Below are 11122 nucleotides of genomic sequence, written 5' to 3' on the forward strand. Positions count from 1 at the left end.
GGTTAAATGGGTTTGTATTGTGTAGGTTTCTGCTTTCCTTCTGTTCTTAGCTCACCTTAGATTCTGAAGGCATGAGATAAATAGAATGGATATATGCCAGACTCTAGGAGAACATAGGGAGATGTGGACCAGATTATGGTTTCTAATTCTTCCTTCCCACCTTGCTATAAAATTGTACACAACCTTACAGTATCACTCACCAAGTAAATAGTATGTTGCCCACCCCCATTGGCACTAATGTTGGTCATGTGAATTACTTTGGCCAACACACTGTAGCAGCTATGATATAAGCAGAGGTTTTAGGTTGCTTTCAGGATTTGGTTCAGAAGTTTGCATCTCTGCCATCCACCATGAAAGTAACATATGCTATCAAAGAAGCAAGGAGATACATGGAGCAGATCTGCACCCAACATTCAGGCTGAGGCCAAACTCAGCTCATCAACAGATCCATGAGTGAAAAAAAAAATTTTTTTGGTGCTAAGTCACTGAGATTTTGAAGTTTGTTATACCGAGAAAATTGACTACATAAGGGAAAGACATAAGGCAGAGCCTGGACTGTTATAGAATGGAAAAGAGAAATGGAGCAAACATGGGGAATGAAGATTCAGAGAAATAGATTAGCCTAAAAAAAATAATGCCATTATTTGGTTTTGCTTCAGCTGTAAAGGGAACATCAATAAATTAGTACTTTCTCTCTTCCTAGGTACAAAATAAAACTAAGATAGAGTAGTCACAAAGACTACAGTATAAGGCTTTCCAGGAAAGAAAGATACTCAGAGTAAAAACGAAAGGTGAGTACTCAGTGCCTGACATATAACAAGCTAGAGCACCAACAACTAAGGATATGAGCTGGAAAACCAATCCCAAGATTGAGGAGGTTCTGAAAGAATAGAGAAGACCAAGAATCTAGGTTCTAGGACAGTCCTCTTATAAAGCATCTTAGCACACTACAGATTGGATTCAGTGCAGGATTAAACTCAATTTGTTATGTACATATATGGGAACAAAGGAGCAGATATTAAGTAAAAGCATAGATCTCTAATGCACTGCTAGAAAATATCAACAGATCATAATTAGATGGGATGAATTTGGTAAGTATGAATGTCAAGGCTTGTCTGTTAAAAGCAAGCTAACTCTGGCAGAAACTGTAAAGAAAATTTAAAACCACACTCCGTGATACCAATGTTTTCTTAGAAACAGATTCCAAGACTTCTGGGGATGAGTGATGTCACACTTTCAAAGTTTCTAAGTTAAGTTTCTTTGTTTGAAAGCAATATAATCTGACATTGGTTAACCTAAGGAAGGGGGGAATATATATACAGAGACATAGAGAGAAAGAGAGAATCTTACCTACATTATATACATTATAGCATCAGATAATCAGGGCTTAAGTTAGAGCAGCTCTGAGCATCTTTACATGGACTAATGGAAGGCGTCATCTGGGCTGAACAAGCTGCGATTCTTTTTATCCTCGTGTCCTTCCCCATAAGTTTCCAAAACCCAGGCTACTGAGACTGGCTGCCTTAGTTTATGCCATGTCCCTTTGTACCATCAAGGTTGCAAACAATAAGGGAAGGATAAGTTTTCCAGAAAGAAATTGTAAATTTCACAAAAAGGGGGTTGGTGTGACCACATACTAGGTCACAAAAATAACGGACAATTCTTGTTTTGATTCTTTCATTAATTTGTATCTTGGAGTGCCTTGCTCAGTGTATGGTCCATAGTGGACACTCAATAAATATTTTTTGAGTAAATATTGAATGAATGAACATAAAATGAATGATCTCAGGCCTGCTGACAATCCCTTTTTACAACTTCTATAGAATGGTTATGTTAATATCTGTCTTATCTTTTCATTTGTCTCAGAATAAATTGGGATGATATAAGAAATAATTTAGAAAATTTAATGATCTACACAAACAGAAGGGAGTTGAGTATTTTTGTCTACAATAACTTATATTTTGGAGGCACTTTTAATGGGTCAGCCACCATGCTAAGTACCTTACATAATTTCATTTGTTCTTCAAATCCTATGAAGTAGACGTTATTCATATAACACTCCACTGCTTCCGCTTTATACTTGCAGAAACTAAGGCTGGAGGGCCATAATATGATTTGTGCAAGATGTCAAAGTAAATGAGAGTAGGTGTTTGAATCCAAAAGCACATGACCTCAAACACCACACTCTTGACCATTACATTCAGTAGGCATTCAGACTTTTCTGATCCAGAAGGAACGTGCAGATTTCATAATCATCAATGTAAGCATGCGTTATCTTTTTTTAAACATGAATGTACAATACGAGAAAGTGGCAAATGATATAATTTAAGCCTCCCAGTTTAAGTTATGAAAATTAAATTACTATATGATGAAATAAAATACTATGTGCTTTATTTAGAGAGTGTTACCTCTGATTAAACTAATATTAAAACTCTGATCAAAACTCCAGCAGAATAGCTTTGATTATCTAGGTCAGATCCATTTCCATGAGAGTCCTGTTAATTTATAAGTGTTGAGCTAATTTCTTTTGTGAATAAGATTTTAATTTCAGATCCCAAGTGTTTGACAATGATAGACAAAACAAAAATGACCCTTTGAAAACAAAATATAAACTTAGTATAAATTATGCATGCCAGACAACATCTCATAAGTTTAGAACACTTTGCTCAAAAGCTTAGAATGCAATGAAATTAAACTGTTTATATTTGGGAATTCTGAACTTTTAGAAGAAAGGCTAAACTGGTCTCCATCAGCTCATCACTCTCTAAAACAGTTGATGTGCATTAAATGGCTATGAGATTTTTTTTTTCCTTCACACTGTGTGATGGTGTTGTAATAGTTACAACTTAGGAAAAAGAGTACAAAGATATCCCCTGCTTTTCAGAATTTTTGCATTATGCCACTTCCCTTTTACAGAAAACCTATGTTAGTACCTATTTTCACTAATAGAAATCTGAAGAGGATTTTCACTCTTAGGAGAAAAGGTAAAAATTGAAAATAACATTCCTCATTTGTTTCAGAGAGAACCTGTTAGGCAGCGCACCTTGAACAGCGAGAATGGCGCCACCAAGCTCTTTCCCTGGGAACTACACTCAGCACCTCAGCAATAGCTGCCATAGTTCTGAACTGAGTCTGTGAGTCCGTGTTTATCTCAATTTATTTTGTGCTAGTGTTAGCAAAATGTGTCCTAGGTATCAGAAAAACCTAAAGGAGGTTATTTTGGGGGCCTGGAAGTGCTGAAAATTTTTTCCACATAAATTAATGGTGATTGCTTCTTCACTTTATACCATTTCAGCTTACAAAATTTTTCATCGGAACATTCTCCTGTTAGCGGGGGAAAACCTGTACTTTGTTCTCACTTCTGCATTTTTTTATAACATTCTCAACTACCTCCACAGTCAAAGGAAAAGCAAATTTAGGACCCACTCTTTCCCCCGCTTAAACTTCTATTGCTAAAAGAAGACTTTGAAGCCTGATTTAGAGGTTCTCTACATAATCTGAATTTGTTGGATAATAATTGAAACTTTCACTTTGGTTTGGCAAAATAGGATTTGTAGGATACGTTAATATGGCTTTTGAAACTGAGGAAGTGCTCCGAACTAGTAACTATTGATCAACTAGACTGCTTCCAGTTACCATTAACCAAAACACCAGTAAAAGTTCCTTAAACAATCAAGACCTTTGTAACTCTTTTAACAAGAAGGCCAGAGGTAGGGAATCTCCAGAGTTGGTTAGTTCAGCAGCTGATTGAGCTCTGGCATCTTCCATACACTGATTTTCATCCTTGGGCAAATGTCTTCTTGGTTACAAGGGAATAGCAACCACTCCAGACAGCACACCTTCACAGCGCAGCCCCTGCCTGGAGGAAACAAAAATGTTCCTGACTTCTGCCTGCTCCTTTTTTCCAAATTCCCTCAGGCAGTGTGGACCCTGCTTGGGATTCTCCGCCTCCCTCTGCCCCTCCCCTGCTTGCTCTCTCTCTGTCTCAAAACAAATAATTTAAAAAAAAATATTTAAAAAAAAAGTAAGTTAGTCACAAGTGATTCTTTAAATTAATATTATCCTTCATGATTTTCAAAAGTATGTTACTTCTAGGAATACATTTTCTAGAAATACATGCACATGTACACCTGTGTGTGTGTGTGTGTGTGTGTGTGTGTGTACATGACCATTCACTGTCAAGTTATTGTAATCCTGAAATTTTAGGAGCAGTATAAACTCATCAATAGAAGCAGAGTTAAATTAATTGCTATATATTCATAAGGTAGAATTGTGGGCAGTTCTTTAAGAAAATTGGTAAATTTATACGCAGTGATGGAGAAGATGTATATCATAAATTATTCTGTTTTAAAGGAAAACTGTGGAACAATACTTACCCTATATTACATTTTTGCTTTAAAAAATACATGTGATATGAGCGTAGAAAATCTCTGAAAGGATATACAGCAAACTGTTAACAGACAAATTTGTAGAATTGGTATTAAGGAATGAAATATCTTAATTTTAACTTTATAAACTATGTAACTGGCTAAGTACTATGTTTATAATTTTAAATAGTCTAAAAAGAACCAAAAGGAAAATTTCAGAATATTGTAGCCATTATCCCATTGGTTTTTTCATTAGAGTGATTTAATAAAAGGTATTGTAGGGAAGCAGTACAGTGCAGTGATAAACAAACTGCCTGGGTTTGAACACCAGTTCCTCTACTTCTAACTATACATGCTTGGGCAAGTTACTTAATAGCTCTGTTCCCCACTCATCTGTAAAGTGGGGATAATCACAGTACCAATAGAGATTGTTGTAAGAATAAAAGAAGGTACTGGGTGTCATATGTAAGAGATGAATCACTGGATTCTACTCCTGAAGCCAAAACTACACTGCATGTTAACTAACTTGAATTTAAATTAAATACACACACACACACACACACACACACACACACACACACACATAGGGAATAAAAGGAGCTAGCACATGAAACATTCTAAAACAGTTACCTGGAACATAGTTAAGAGTTCAATAAATGCTAGCAACTAATAGAGAAGAGGTATAGAAAGGACACATGTCTTAATGAAAATGGTCTATCTCTTTGGTTCCAGAGTTGGGATTAGAACTTAAGTTGTTTAGTTCCTTGTTCAGTTGCCTTTGAACAACAGACTTTGTTCTTTCTCTTTTAAGCCTTTGAGATCAGTCTAGTTTCCTCCATTCTTTATTCTAGAGGACATTGTCTCCAGCATTCAAATGGAATATGTAGAAAATGATAAAAAAAAAAAAAAAGAAAAAACAAGGCATCAAGAAAATATTCAAACTACAAGGACAGTAAATCACTCAATAAGTTTAATAATTTCCTGAAAACTTGTTTTCTTAAATTCAATATCCTGCAATTGTCAACAAGGTGCATGTGTATGATTAACTCTGAGGAAATAAGGATCTGCCAGCAAAATTTAACCTGAAAAAAAAACATGTTATGAAGAAAAATCCCTCAAAATATGACCAACGTGTCATGTCAATTTCATAGAAGAGCCTAATGGCTCAAGCAACTGTTCATCACGGGCTAAATATAACATACATTTATATTCTCAAAAGATGCCACAGTACACCATCAAATGCAATTAGTACATATGAATACCAAAGCTCTTCCATGAATGGCCTGAGTTTTGGAAAGCCGTATAACTGTTTGTCACATATTAGGTATTCAAGAGATATCTGCTGAATGGATTAATGAATGTACACTTCAAATCTGATTACATAATTACCCAGCTGCTAGCTGTCCATCTCTGATGTACTTGAAAAAGCTTCTTTCTTTTTTAATATCTTACAAAGTAGAACAAAAGAGATTTTTAATTTAATACTATCTAAATCAACTACCAGTGTTTCCATTTTTCTACTAACAGAAACACTAAGCATTGAGAAATATTGTTCTGTTACATTAAAATCCTCTATGTTTTCATAAAATTTCATGAATACGTCAAAAAAGAAAGGGAAATGGGTATATATGTATATATAGAGAGAGAGAAAGACAGAGACAAAGAGACAGAGACAGAGAGACAGAGACAGAGACAGACAGGGTTGGGGGAGAAAAGAGGAGAAAAAGGGGAAAAGGAGAAGGATTGAGATATTTCTACAATGTGATTACTCTAATTTTGGCTCTCGGGTCTCAACAGCTTCATTTCCCCCTTATTTCTTTTAAGATAGACAAGTAGTTTAGTTTACTGGATGGATTGCTGACTTCCACAGTCCCTGAACATCACTTTTCCTTCCATTTAAATTACCTTTACTGGCATGCCTGTTTTTCACACAACCCAAGTCTGGGAGACAGTGCCTTCTTTGACCCATACTGAAAACAGGAAGCAAAGCACTGGGTTTGCTTTGAATGACTGGGTTTGCTTTGTTTTCTTCTTTTAGCCTGAAGCATGAAGCAGAGTGTACCTTTTGGTTTTTTAACTTGTTTCAACTAAACACTACCATTTTTGTTACATCCACTAGACAAAATCTATGGAAGTTCTACACAATCACAAGGGAACTGGGAAATTCCACAGAAGACACACAGCTATTTGTAGCTCCATTCTTGGCAGTGTTGAAATTTGAAATTAAGAGGAAGAAAACTAAATACAAGACCGGAAGCTACTATTTCTAGAATTAGTTGGTTTTCAAATGCATTAATTAAGAATGTCCAATTACCTAGCTTTACCATGTTTGTGATTTGCACTCTTTTCTTCAGTTCTATCATCAGAAAATCATTTCAGACCCTGCCATCATTGCCACAATGTTATTTTGGTATGTTTTGAGTATGAAATCTCCATTTCAGTGTTTTTTACATGGGTTGTTTATGCTTTCAAATTCTGATTCCTTTAATCTCTTTTATACTTTATCATTTATTTTAAAGCCTGTACTATATTCTAGTTGATTCACAACTGTCTCTGAGTAAAAGCGTAAAGGTTTGATGAGCTTATTATGAACTGTGTGTCCTGTCCTTCTTTATTGGAACGAGAGGCTCTTCAGAATCTCAGTGGCTACATTCATAGCTCCTCAGAGCCTTGACACCAGCTTGGGGACACAGCCTACGGGTTTATCTGCTGTTTTCATGTTGTACTCAGAGCAAGGTGATATTGTTACTTGGCTTCTTGCATTATTTACAAGATAAATATTTTTGTTTACTACAAGCCTCCTAGACCAATACTTCAAAGAAATACAATCCAGGGCAGCAAATATTTACTTTAAGATAATAGTGAAAAACAGTAGGATCTGGAACCAAAGAGATGGTAAAGGAAGCTCCCTCCCCCACTGATTTTATATCTAATTAGGAAAACTAAGATGTCCTGAATGAAAAAAAAAAAAAATGGTGAGTAGATAACCTTAATTTTTTTTTTCAGCTCTAGGATTCTTATTCCATCAGGAATAAAAGATAAATGAATAATTTTAAATGCAGGAGCAAATTAGACTGAACTCATTATATTATGAACAAAGGATTTATGGCATGTAGTCTCAGTACTAGAAAAGAGGAAAGGAGATATCTGCTACTCTCTGTTTCGAGAGGAATATGAGCCTTCTCATTCTTGGTGGGCCCACGAGGCCATGCATGATTTACCTCAGTATTTTATTATTTTTGCTTCCTCATGTGTCAGGCATCCCTCAGCACCCTGGAAATCTTCCTCTAAGAAACATTGAGTCAGATACCTGTGCTATGTGACGTACAACCTTAAGCATATATCCCTGCTGTTGCCTTGTTACCCCCACTTTACTACAAATTCCTACAGGACACGGATATTGGAATCAATCATCACATCAATGAAGAGTTCTTCTTTATTAGATAGAAGAGATGTGGGTATGCGTATATCCTTGGAAGAATAAATAATTCAGAATTCTGTGAATGGCTATGCTGCATTTTTACAGTGCCTCTTTCCCTCTATCTCCTTATTCTCCTCTGGTGTACATACTTCCCGAGAATTCTGGCAGGAGAGAGGAAGGATATGGAGCCTAGAACACTCAAGCATAGCAAGCCAGTTATACTGCTTCCTCAACCAAAAGTCCACCTTACATCCATATTGTCATCAAACAAGTGAATATTACAGTGAGGCATGGACCAGTGCAGACCCATCATTATTTCTCTAAGCCAGTATTTCATTTAAAAGTTGTACATGGTTCTTCAGTGAAGAACATGAGCTCTAGAATCAGGAAGACCTGAATTCAAGTTTGTCTCTCACTCCTGGCTACGTGAATTTGGGCAAGAAACTTAGTTTTTATGCTTCCTTTTTTCAACCTATAAAATGGTGATACTCATAACAAATAACCTCGCAGAGTTATTGTGAAGGGTAAATAAACCAATATGTACAAGAATAGTTCACACGGTGCCTAACAGTAAATATGTGCTTGACAAAAATTAAGTATGATGATTTATTCAGACCTTCACTTATTCGTGCTTTCAACAAATATCAGTGCTGAAAATACACAGGGAAGAAAAGGGATAAAAATTCTTATTTTTACAAGCTTTCATTCTAGTAATAGAGACCACAGATTCATAAATATAATACATTATGTGTTAAAGCAATGCTAGGGAGGAAAAATATAGCAGGGAAAGAAGAAAACTGAATGGGCATAACAGTGGTAGTGGTTGCACTTTTAAATTGGGTGATCAAGGAAGGCTTCACTCTGAAGATGATTACATAAAGTCATTACAACTCTTCCAATCTCCTGTGCCTAAGTAGGATCATACATAGAAACAAAAAATTTCAGAATGTAAGCTCCACAAGATCATGAATTGTGTTTATTTGATTTATTACCATATCTGTAGTAATAGTGCTTGACAAGTAGGTGTCTAATGAATGTCTGATGAATGCTGATGAATAAATATTAGCAGTATATAAAGTGCTATGTGGCATGTATTATAAACATCTTGGTTGACAAAAGAAAATACAATCATTTGGGGCAAATAAGTATTAAAAATAAATGATAGAGTAAAATCAGTGTTCAATTGTTAGGAGCAGTGAATACTGCATTAGAAATCCTAGAAATATTTTATGGTAGCTGCTCCCCAGCTTTCTTCCACTAGGGTCTCTCTCTCTTAGGGAATCTGTCATTCCTTTCTCCCATATGGCAAATGGCAAACTACAAAGTGACCAGGTAACAAATGGGTGGGAAGGGCTGGCCCCTGGCAGAGATGGCCCATTCTAGGCAGGACACCAATTTTGGTGATCTCATTTGAAGAGAAGCCAAAGCCAATTAGACCCTCTGCTTGAGGAATTTGAACTGAAAGAACAAGATAGTTACCTGTAATTTGGATGCTTGAGCTGAAGGTTCATCTAGAGTTTGGGCTGCAGTGACCATTTCTGAGCCATGTTATGAGGAAATTGAGACTCAGAGAAGCTGGCTGGCAGTGAGAGATCAGAGTAACTGCAGAGAGGAAACAGGATGCCATGCGACAGAAAGACAAAGATGGGGAAGTGGCTGGCACTTAAGATTGCCTCAATTCCCACTGACTCTGCAGCCCAGTTGTTTAGTCTGTCCTGGATTATTGTGAGACATCCTCATGTCTTTAAGAGAACCTCATTTTTACTTAGAGTAAGTTACTTTTCCTTCTAACCAAGAGAACACAGGCTCTTGGTCATCAACTATATGCTTTGTACTTCAAACACAGAGTCTAATTTAATTATTAACACAATCCTTTTACTCATTTACTTTTGCAAGAAAATAAATGAAGTTTCAGAAAAATTAACCAATTCACCCAAAGTTGAATGGCTGTCAAATTAAAGATCTCACATTTGAGCCAAAGTTTGTCCAAGACCAAGGCCAATAATTCTCATCCTATTCTGGAGGATAGATAGAATATAACCATTATGGGAAATAATAAAAAACAGACTCCTTTTGATTATAGAGATAAAACTTCATTATGAGAGGAAGGACTTGAGCAGACCTTAAAAGAGGAATAGAATTGAGAAGCATAGATAATATTTTGGACTAGTGATTGAATGCTATTCCAGGTATAAATAAAACATAACCAAAATCATAGTGAGGATGACGAGAACGTCAGGCAAGACCACAGAGACACAAAGAAGCTTTGCATCAGTGAGAACAGGCTTAACTTTAGAGGATGGTATGAAATCAAGTTAGATGGTTAACTCTTGTAAATCCTGAATTCTTGACCTTGCATATTTAATACTGCTTGATGAATATTTTTTGAATGTGTGAGTGGCCTTATTTCTGCAATTCAAGAGTTGGAACTCGAGACAAAGATACTATTTTAGAAGGAAACAAAGACTACCCCCAATACTTTTTTGTCTCTTCCCGAGGATCATCCCCCCCACCCCCTTGCCACAAAAATAGAACTCTCCCTGACTCTAGGGAAACTACAACATTTCCAACTTTGGAATTGCTGATATCATCACTGTAAGAGTAAATACCATGGCTCACCCTGTGGTCATGAGAGAGATTCAGCTATGACACTCAAGTACCGATAAGGTAATTTCTCTACATGGTATTTTAAAATTATTTGATTATAAAAATAAATCTTAAAGAAAGCAAAAACTGTATAAATCTCAAAGTCACTTAGAAGAAACTATCCCCACAGTAACCAAATCCTCTGGGGAAAAATCATGGTATATTTTCAACCCCCTAAAAATCCATTACTTTTCCAATAGCTTCTAATTCCTTGCCGTCCACTCATCATTAACTTATTGCATTATGACTATTATGACTATATATAACTATTGCATTACCTACTCTCTTTGAATGTAACAGTATGGATTAGTTTTATAGGACTGCCATAACAAAATATCAGAGACCAGGGGATTAAACAACAGAAATTCATTTTCTCACAGTTCTAGAGGCTAGACTTCCAAGAACAATGTGTCAGCAGGTTTATTTCTTCAGAGATACCTTTCTATTTGGTTTGCAGATAGCTGTTTCCTCATCGTGCCCTCACATGGGCTTTGGTCTTTTTTGTGTGTGTCACATCCCTCTCTTTTGCTGAGTCTAAATTTCCTCTTCCAATAAGCACATGAGTCAGGTTGGATTAGTGCCCACCCTAATGGACTCATTTTAACTTAATCACCCATTTCAAGGTCCTATCTTCAAATTCAGTCACATTCTGAGGTGTACTGTTAGGCTTTCAACATATGAAGTTTGA

General features: G+C 36.2%; 1 long non-coding RNA gene across 1 annotated transcript in view; it reads right to left on the minus strand.

The window, feature by feature from the left end:
• LOC109266689 (uncharacterized) overlaps positions 1–9418 on the minus strand; it is a 120381-nt gene extending 110963 nt beyond the window's left edge. Inside the window, exon 1 of the long non-coding RNA XR_008419159.1 lies at positions 9268–9418. This is a non-coding gene — a long non-coding RNA (uncharacterized LOC109266689). The remainder of the gene's footprint in view (positions 1–9267) is intronic.
• Between the last annotated feature and the right edge of the window lie 1704 nt (positions 9419–11122).

The sequence above is a fragment of the Panthera pardus genome, unplaced genomic scaffold, assembly GCF_024362965.1.
Source record: "Panthera pardus isolate Hobbes unplaced genomic scaffold, ASM2436296v1 HiC_scaffold_11, whole genome shotgun sequence".
Taxonomy (NCBI): Eukaryota; Metazoa; Chordata; class Mammalia; order Carnivora; family Felidae; genus Panthera; species Panthera pardus.